Below are 10,648 nucleotides of genomic sequence, written 5' to 3' on the forward strand. Positions count from 1 at the left end.
ATTTGCAAACTACGGTAATTTATTCTGGCTGGGGCATTCTGGGAGTTGAAGTCCTCCAGGCTTAAAGTTGCCAAGGTTGGAGAGCCCTGCTCTAAAATAAAAACCAAAAAACTAGACCTGTTTAAAAAAGCAAGTCAGTTGCCCAAGTTGCAAATTCCAAAAAGGAAAGCTCTGGGCTGTGCTGCCTGCTGTGTCCCACAAATTATATCTGAAGTAGCTTATGGCATAATAAATTTGTTAGTCACAAGACTTTTTGATATCCTTGATTAAAGACAAAAAAAAAAAAAAGACAGAAAACATGGGAATAAATGATTGTTAACAGTGGTCAAAATGGGTGATATAAAACAAAGCAGTTGTCCAAGTCAGCACCGCTCCACATACACACACAAGGATCTGCATCAGAATCAGCTGGATTTGTAATTTTGTGGCTGTACTTTTAAGAGCCTTTGAAAAATCTAAATGAGCTCAGTATCCCAAAAATATTGAGAACCATTGTCTTCTTATATTTTAAACGTTCCTCTGGACATTTTACAGTCTTTTTTTTACTCAATAAATAATTTTAACTGGAGGCCTTTCTAAAATATATATATATAGTATATATTTTAGATTTCCTGTGGTAATTTGAAAGTGTTTATTGTTATGGTCCTTTGGCTATTATGGGTGCTCAGATTTGTTTATTTTGGGGTGTTGCCTTTCTTCTCCTAAAGGTGTCAAAAGAAAAGCTCAGGCAGGCACTTAAAAGTACATGAATTTTATGACAGGGAAAGCTGTTTAGTTCAGGAGAAGTCCAGCTCATCTTTCTCTTCATGGATTTAACTTTTGTTCTTTTTAGTATATCTAATTGAAAAAAAAAAGTTCTAATCAAAGCAGTATTACTAAATCTGAAGTTCAGTCACATTAATGCTAATGCATGATCACTAATTTCTTCATTGTTTTAACTCTACCTTCTTTTCTAAATGCGAAGATATTTTTAAATATATATATATTTTAAAAATCAAATGCTTACACAAAGTATCACAGCAGCCAATTATAAAAGAGTCTCTGTGGTTTCTTTTTTAAAAGAAGACTTGGTTTCCCTAAAAAGAAATTCCATTATGAAGAAAAAAGTGCTCTTAGAAATAATTTGTTTTACTTGTCAGAAAACTTCCCTGTCATATTTTATACCTTATTGACAGCAAATTTTCAATTAGGCATGTTTTATTTTGCTTTAGAAATTTGAGTTGTATACATCACTGCCTGTATTCCACAGTGACAGAATTGAGAAACAAGCTTATTAGCACTGGTGATATTGATCCTGAAATATAAACAGATGTAAACATCAGGCATCACAGGATTGAATTGGGAAGTCCACATATCTTAAAATTGCCAAGTTTGAGAAATACTGGTTTATAATGTACACTTGTTTTTGTATGTACACTTTTGTTTTTGTTTTGTTTTGTTTGTAAACTTGTTGTTTGTATGTACACTGTTCATATACTCAGTACATACACTCATGTACACTCAGTATATACACTGAGAGTTTATGCAGACAAGTGACAAATTTCTTGCATGTCTAATCATACATGGCCAATAAAGTATTCTGTTCTGTTCTGTTCTGTTCTAGTCCAGTCCAGTCCAGTCCAGTCCAGTCAAGTCCATTCATGACCTTCTTTCGTGTAGTTTCCTTTTATGCAGCTGGACATGTCTATCATGTTATTATTTCTTCCCTCAGTCTTCTTTTCTCCAGATTAACTATCAAAGTTTCCTTCATGCTGTTCCTGTATCATCTTTGTTGCCTCTTCTGACTGTTATTAACTTTTCAATATCCTCCTGGAAATGAAATGCTCACAACAGTACACATTACTCCAAGTGTAGTGTTGAGTAGAGAGGAATAAGGTGTCCCTAGATCTCCTTTTGGTCACCAAAGTTTGACTTACTGTTGAAACAATATTCATCTGTCTCTTTTTAAGTCTGTCTCAGGCTAGAAAGCAAGAAGAACAAAAGCATGGCAATATCATAGTTTATTCAGCCCCCGAGATTTATTTTCTTTATGAATATATTACTTTTTTGTTATTGAAGTGAATGTGTTACCTTAAATGGAGAAAAATATACTTCTATAATTAAGGATACTTTTGCAGTGGAAGCAACATCTGTCCTAAACACAATCTTTAAGGGAAAGGTGATAGAAGGTGACTTTCTGCTTTTAGTTCAGTTAAAACACTAAGAGAATTGGTGCTGAAGTAGACTAACTAACCTTAAAATTAGCAAGTGTCTAGAAGGCACAATAAAAAGCTAAATGAATAAATAATCGTGTATTTGATGACATTGACTGGAATATCTAGCAACCTCTGCAATTATAAAAATGATTACATTTTTAAATACCACAGACTCATCATTGTTTAGAATGTTGCCATTTTGTAATCTAGAAATAAACCTCTAACATTAGGTGACCTGGCCCTCACTATCTGACATGTGAATAAACTGTGCCCCAGGCTCTTTTAATTGTCCTATCTCTCCCATAACAAACTGCTTAGAGGGGGCTGTAAAGCACTATGAAGCGGTATATAAGTCTAAGTGATATTTCTATTGTAAAGATTTACAGAGACCTATAAAAGATAAGATTACGGCATAAGTTTAGCAGGTCCAGAGATTTGATCCCTTAGCCATTATATTGCAAAATAATTATGTAATTATGACCTATGAAAATAAACCAACGCATTCCCATTATAGTAATAACGTAGATATTTTAAAGATTAAAAAGTTAGCAAATCTGAGGCTGTTTGAATGACCTTCCCACCTCCCTCTGTTGGTCCTGAATTTACCACTCCAAAAGCTTGCACAAATCTTATGAAAGCAAAGGAGATTTTCCTTAGCCATACTCTGCTTGGGAAAGGCAAAAGCCAACTAAACACCATCACTGAAAAGTAGCAAAACACACCTTTATTCTCACTTCCCCCCTTCTCTTTTAACTTTATGCCTTCCCTAAAATCCTCTTTATTTTCAGAGACAAATGTCATTAACATACATCTTCCTCAATTACTAAACCAGTACATCCTGGGGGGATGCAATTAACACTAATTTCTTTGGAGATCTGAGTTTTAAGAGTTACTGAAGGACTGACGTTTTGAGTGTAAATGTATGTGGTTGAAAAGAAAGGCAGATAAAGTCCAGAGCAGGTTATTGGAAAAAAATCTTTGGGATCAAGCTTCCATATTGGAGTTGTATAAATCCTGATAAACACTAGATGATATTGAAGTCTGTCTCTTCGCTATCTGTCATGTAATAGTCCTCTGGATTTTTCAAATCCAGATCTGGTAGCCCATCTCTTGTAGTGCAAAGGACAGAGTCAGGAATGAATCTATTAACCAGTTCTGTAATTCATGCATCTGGTCAGAGGACAAGCAAAATGATCTTAAAAAATCATTTCTGTTTTCCCCAGATACTACAGGTAGTCCTCAACTTATAACCACAATTGAGCCCAAACTTTCTGTTGCTAAATGCCACATTTGCTAACTGAGTTTTGCCCCATTCTATGACCTTTCTTGCCACATTTGTTAAGTGAATCACTGAAGTTATTAAGGTAGTAAGAAGGTTGTTAAGTGAATCTAGTTTCCCCATTGACTTTGCTTGTCAGGTTACAAAAGCTGATCACATGACCCCAGGACACTGCCACCATCATAAATATGAGTCAGTTGCCAAGCAACTGAAAATGGTCATAAGTCATTTTTTTGGTGCTGTTGTAACTTCAAATGGTCACTAAATGAACTGTTATAAATTGGAGCACTACCTGTAATTATACAGACATGACCATCATACAACTATAGGAAAGAGTCCTCATGATTTAAATACTATAAAAAGATATTATTACATCAAGGCATATCCCTTCTGCCCAGATAGTAGTACTTGCCTTTACATAATGTATTAAGCCACAATATAGGCAGCTTTTTCAGCTTAGTACAGTCTGTGAACACATCTAACTATGACTTATCTAACATACCAGTTTTAGCAAATTCAGAATTTGTACAAAATTAACTGTAATGGAGCAAGCTGACAAGATTACATTTACTGCTGCATTTTCCACACTTCTGCCTAAAAAACTACTTCTCTTACGGAAGGTGGTCATAGGAGCACATATTTTTCCATGCAGGAAGATAACCTTTAAAGAGACGATCTGTTTCATTTTCCCTGAATTTAACACTTACTAACAGATTCCTTCTTTGGCTGATGTTTGCAAAGTCCTTCCGCTTATTATCTTTGTCCTCCCTTTCCCTTTCCTGTGGTGCTTTAGGTGTGCTTGTGTTTGTTTCAGGCTACATCTGCATTTCAAAACACTGTATTACCAGTGTAATTGATGTCAGAATAATACCAATGGCAAGAATTAAACTTACATTTATGTATTTATTTTATTTACTTATTTATTATTTATTTATTGGCTGTATATGCCAACCATCTCCCCGATAGGGTGACTCTTTTCCTGAGCTGGGGAACATTCAAATGAGCCACTACAATATGGGGACCATATATTCTTATAAAAAATAACGGTTAAATCTGAAAAAGGGGCAAATTTAAAAGAGGCTCATAAGAGTAAAAATGTTAATTGTTCAGGTTTTACCAAAGAAAAATTAAAGAGCAAAACTAAGAAAAAGTATACAAAAACACATATTCCAATAAAAAGATCTAAACTCAAACAGTGTATATCAATTTATTTTAAAAAGACAATTCAATGTCTTGTGGGGAAACAGGCTGCTTTCCAGAAGAGGCTAGTAGAATCTGGACCCTTATGTAAAATTCTGGAAGGGAAGCTAAGTAATGTCAGAATGAAACCAATTCGAAATGACTTTCTGTAGTATAAGCAGCTGTAAAACTGCTTCCTTCCATATTGTGTGATCCTTGCTTTTTGTTCTATACAGATGACCCATAACATGTGGACAAATAAACTGTCCACAATTCCTGTGAATATTCAACAGCTGACTTTTTGCATTTGCCTGTGAGAGCAAATGCCAAGGTGTTAAAAACCCATTTTGTGCTCTTGGACCAAAGCTCTGGGATGTTGAGACCATTTCACATAGCAACAAACTCAAGTTTGTTCACAGGAAGCCATGACCTACTTCCCTTTGATAAACAAGATTCCCAAACTTGCAGGTAATCACATCCACATTTTTACATATACTTCTAATATTGCTGTATGTGAAGAGGATCTGCTATGGTATATTTTAAACAATTTCCTATTGCTATAGATGTATTCACACATTTTGTGACTTCATAATCTAGTATTTACCTCAGCATGGTCCTGTGATTTCCCACCCTCCAAAAAAGGAGTAAGAATGATATGTGAATCTGAGCATATGTTAGATGGCCTTACAGTACAACAGCCTCCTTAGATATGCCAATGGATCTTACTTTTCACATTGCAACTAGAGTTTGCCAAGGCTGTGTTAGGTCTTTCCAACTAAGCATGCTAATATCACATTAGATCTCACTTCAAAATTAGCATACAGGGAAAAGGAAGATGGCTCTTGATTTTAAAGCAGTTCTAAAATTTATAGCTACAGTTTGATTTATCCCTTGGCACTAAAACTGAAACTGCATTTCTAATGCTTAGAAATAAATAGTACTAAAATCAAGGTTGCCTGAATCCAAGTAAATGTGATGAGGCTGAGAGTGCCAATTTGCAACACTGAGTCCTTGAAGATGTGTCAGTTTGACAGTTCCCAACTGCATACATCTTCCTGCTTTAATTCAAGAGATCTATTGAGATTCCATCATATAACTTTGTTGCCAATAACAATTCATTTCCCCTGGATTCCTTCCTTGATTTCCTTCCTAGCAGCTGCAGGATAAAAGCCAGGCCTTTAGGTTTGCAGCAAAGGAAATGAATGGTACTTTAGAATTGCTTTTCAGGACTTAAAATCTTCCCCTTTGGGCAAATAAAGGACAGAGAAACTCAGGAAGACTATTTAGGGAGGGGCCAATAGGGCAGTTCAACACTTTCTATTGCTCAAATTCCCCTTGGATCTTCAGCCAAAGCGTTTTGCAGACCACTTCCACCATTGTAATGGCCAGCCGGACTCTGGAGAAGAGAAGAAAGGAACCTACTAACTTTCCGTTTCTGTTACTTTTCAGGCTTTTATAGCTTTATGAGGTGGATGATCCTTTGAAAGTCTTTCCTGCATTGAAGTATCAAGCTGGTTTTTTTTTTCCTGGATATAAATTCTTTAGGGACTTAAGCGAAGACACAATTGAGAGTTTGTCTGCAGTGGCTTCTCTCAAACTTCTTATTAAGTACTTGCCCAAGAATTACATGAGCACTGGTTGACATCCTTTTAGAAGAATTCGTGACTGAGTTCTGCTGACGTCATGGGACTATTACTCAGGAATGTATAAACGTATTTCAGATTGATCAGCTCTGGTACCAAGTTGTATAAACACAAATAAATCATATATGAATACGGTGCAATTCAGGATACAATGCACCTGAAGGGAGCATTCTGTTTTGCAGGCATTCACATAGCATGCTAAGTGTTATAGTATAGTATTTGCAAGATGGAACTTTGAAGTCTCACACACATCTATATGTGTATTTGGAAGTTCCAGAGCAACCCAACTAATGGAGAATTGATTAAAAGTGATTGTATCAGCATGAGTTTTTGTGGAACAAATAGTTAAAATTAAGAAAGGATTGACGTGAGGAGAAATTGAATGACTGAGATTGATGGAAGGTCAACAGTGATGGTAATAATTTAAATGTGGTTCCCAAAGTCAGAGGTAGTAAACTGGTGAATATTTAAGAGGATACTTGAAACATGTTCTGGTAAGAATCAATCAAGAATTCATAGCACTTCATTATTTTATTGATTTATTAGAGGCTATATACGCAAACGCCTGCTGTATAATTTTTACTAAAGTATTTCTAGTGGCAAATATAAAATATACACCACTGTAAAAACATTGGCATAAAATGGTTTTTGTGTGGATTGGAGAAGATTGTAGGTGATTCGAGCCATAAGCATTGACATTTGAGAAAAAAATGAAATTGGCCCAAATCTTGGCACTGTGAAATCATGCAAGATTTTGTCATTCTCATTTGAACTCTCCTAAACCTGGCAAGATTATAAGTGAGAATTCACAAATCTTGTGAGAATTGATGATATATAGTTTGACAGGATAAAGAGATGTCCTGATTTGCTCCTTTAGTATTCAGCAAGTTGTCATCTTCATGCCTTTTCTTCTTGATCACCCAAGCTCCAGATTACCCAAGAAAATATAGCAATATCTCCAACCATATTGGGAAACACTTGGGAAATACTTGCAACTTGGACAGGCAGCAGCTACTGCAATTGGCATATTAAATAACATGCCATTCTGGATTCTCCATCAAATCAGTATTAAGCAGATTAAAAAAAGAAGCAAACCTATTTAATCAACTGGGGTTTCTATAGGTCATCATGATTAGATACCAAGATAAAAGGTCAGCCTCTATTCTCCTCAAGAATAGAGGAGAGGAATAGCAGCTTGAGTTCAGACTCATCCATACAGATGGATCTGTTCTTCACAAGCAAAACTGATCATTTGCAAAGATCTACCAGAACCTGAAATGTTGATGTCTCTAAATGCTAGATGTTCCTTAATTCTCATCATGCCATGGTTCTGTTGCAAGAGACAATGAATTTGGGGTGGTTTTCTCTCCCAGCCCTGCTTCAAACCTGTGATTCTGTAGACAGTCATTCAAGACAAAATCTACAGGATGCCTGACTTGGACTGGGCTTATAGCCTCCCTCTCTTCTCTCCACAGAGTTATCACCTACCTGGACAAGTGTTGAGATGAAAAATGGGCTGCTTTTTTCCTGGGTTTGTTGACTATTTACACTCCCCCGTGTTTGCTCATGTATTTTACAACCAATCAAGTTCAATTTTGTTGCTTGGTTTGCAACATCCCTTTCAAATAACACCAATTCTTTGTGACTTCATTGGACTTCATATAGTTTTCTTGGCAACCATAAGGATTTTTCAGCTATTCAGCCTAGCCTATGGTCCTGGGATTCTCATCCAAGCACAAACAGGCTCAAATCTGCTAAGCTTGTTTAGATCAGTCATGGTTGGTTATCTATTTACTTGGCTTGAGACAGCATGAACTGCTCAAAGCAAGGTTCTTGACAATCCCCCCAAAAAACAGCCTTTGGATAACCCAGCACAAGGACAATGTCACAAGGTAATGGCATAGTGGAGTCAAAATCTATTGGAAAAGGAAATTGCTCAGAACTATTCATTCTAACATTTATATTATTAAAATACTTTTAAAATACTTTATCTATTCAAACACTCCAAATGTTATTCCTGCCTGGCCTTATTTCTTAAAAACAGCTTTGAAATCTTTGATGTTACTGCTGCTGTAATTCTTTTTAATACTATTCCAAACTATATTTCATCACTGTAATAATGTGCAGAACTACTTTCTGCTGCAAACAACGTCATTTTCCCCAATGCTCAAGTATTACGAACTTCTGTTAATATGATTAGGATGCTGTGGTAACTTCCAAATCCTTTAAGAATTCCTTAGTTAATGAGCACTGAATATGTCCTTACGTTTAAAAAAATGTCAAGCTAAAATCATGGTTTTTAATAAAATAGCTTTTTTTTATTTCCTTGGTGTGACATCCTGTTTTAGTACTGGGACTCAAACTCATGTGGATTTCAGAATTCCCTCTAAGATAAACATTTGATCTTCAAAAAGATTGACCCAATTGCTGGGAGTTGAGAGATATGCAAAGGGCAAGGTCAAAACACATGGCCAGCCCAGAAATGAAAGCAGGTCAGACTACATGGATTATGGATGTAGTTCAGAGGATCACATGAGCCTTTGAGTTCTGAATAGGATCTGCTCTCAAGTCTATGAGTCTCAGGGTCCCAATTAATTGATACCTGCCAGAAATTTTTTTTTCTGATTGTATGATAAAAATAATGTGTGGTGGTACCCTTCTTAGTCAAGGACAGAAACAAGAGAAGTGCAAAAAAAGGATCTGGTGGATCCTTTGTTGAACATGAGCCAACAAGATGCTGCTGCTACAAAAAGCAAATGCGATCCTAGCCTACATAAACAAAAGTCAAAATCTAGACAAATCATCCCTTCCTTATATTTTGCACTGCTCAGACAACACCCAAAACAGAGGTGGGTTTCAGCAAGTTCTGACCAGTTCTGGAGAACCGGTAGCAGAAATTTTGAGTAGTTTGGAGAACCGGTAAATACCACTTCTGACTGGCCCCTCCCCCATCTATTCTCTGCCTCCAGAGTCCCAGCTGATAAGGAGGAAATGGGGATTTTGCAGTAACCTTTTCCTGCCATGCCCACCATGCCATGCCACACCCACCAAGCCACGCCCACAAAACTGGTAGTAAAATTTTTTGAAACCCACCACTGACCTAGAATACTGAATCCCATTATGAAAATCACATTTTTGGAAGAAGAATGACATATTAATCTAAAATGCTAGATAATGGACATGATTCAGAAAATAATTTCATATAGTGAACTCTTATTTAATTCAGCTGGATTTACTTTCACCCCAATATGCATAGAATTAAGAGCAGAACATTGTACTATACCTGGAACATTAATATATAACTAGCTGGATCAAGCTGAAGGCATTCATCTTGTAGTTAAATTGTGAATGCTGAAATGCATGTTATTGAATCTCATCTTGCATAGGCATGAAGGATTATCTCTGGAAGATGGTTGCAGAAAACAGCAGTCTGAAATTCAAGAATAAGCTTAAAAAAATAAAGATATATATTGTATAGTAGAAATCTGGGGGCTTCCTAAACCAATCTTCTTCACTTTGGTTCTTATGACTATTATTAAGTGTTGTATCATTACGTGTTAAATCTGTATCCTATGACTATCATTAAGTGTTGTAAGTGTTGTACCTTGATAAGATATCTTTTCTTTTATGTACACTGAGAGCATATGAAAGATAAATTCCTTCCCTATTCTAGTCTTATAACGTCTATGTTGTTCAACATATTTGGAAACCACCAGATCAAGGTTAAGCTAATTTAGCCAAGGAAACATGAATATATCTTTACTTCAGTGAGACAATTAGATGCATACTTATTTCCTCTTTTAAAACTAGGGGACTTAGGGTTCACTGGATGATCCAGGTGTAATAGGAAGGCACATCCCATCACTGTGCGTGTCAACCAGACACATTTAAAAAAAGGAAAATTAGTTCAAATTGGCAACTTAAATAAGTTCAGCTTCATGTTTGAGAGAGAAGTTCACCTCCTTTCCCACACACACCTTTCTTACTTTCCCTGAGAGACTGCTGAGAGTGCCTTACACATTATAATTACTAGGTGTGGAATGGAAACTCCTCACTTTGAAATGGCAGTACAAATCCCCAAGGTAATTACTATTTATGTTGTATAAGAGAGAGTAACATATTGCTTTGGCAATTCACATGACTTCCTAATATGCAACTATTACACATCCACATGAACTTTTCAATTGCCTCAACAGAGTTAAAGTTACACCCTCAGGAAACATACATGTGTGTTCTCTCTCCTCCCTCCCTCTCTCTGACACAGAGAGAGAGACAGACAGACAGAGAATCTGACATATGTTATGAAATTGGTGTTGAAAGCACCTTTATATTCTTGGTGCTGGTTATTACAG

At 36.2% G+C, this 10,648-nt stretch overlaps 1 protein-coding gene across 3 annotated transcripts in view; it reads right to left on the bottom strand.

Moving 5' to 3' along the window:
• LRRC14B (leucine rich repeat containing 14B) overlaps nucleotides 1–10,648 on the bottom strand; it is a 48,688-nt gene that overhangs the window by 35,368 nt on the left and 2,672 nt on the right. For all 3 annotated transcript variants that reach the window (XM_058174238.1, XM_058174239.1, XM_058174237.1), the window contains exon 2: nucleotides 9,580–9,726. The gene's annotated coding sequence lies outside the window, so the exon portion shown is untranslated. The remainder of the gene's footprint in view (nucleotides 1–9,579; nucleotides 9,727–10,648) is intronic.

Source organism: Ahaetulla prasina, chromosome 2 (genome assembly GCF_028640845.1).
Source record: "Ahaetulla prasina isolate Xishuangbanna chromosome 2, ASM2864084v1, whole genome shotgun sequence".
Classification (NCBI taxonomy): Eukaryota; Metazoa; Chordata; class Lepidosauria; order Squamata; family Colubridae; genus Ahaetulla; species Ahaetulla prasina.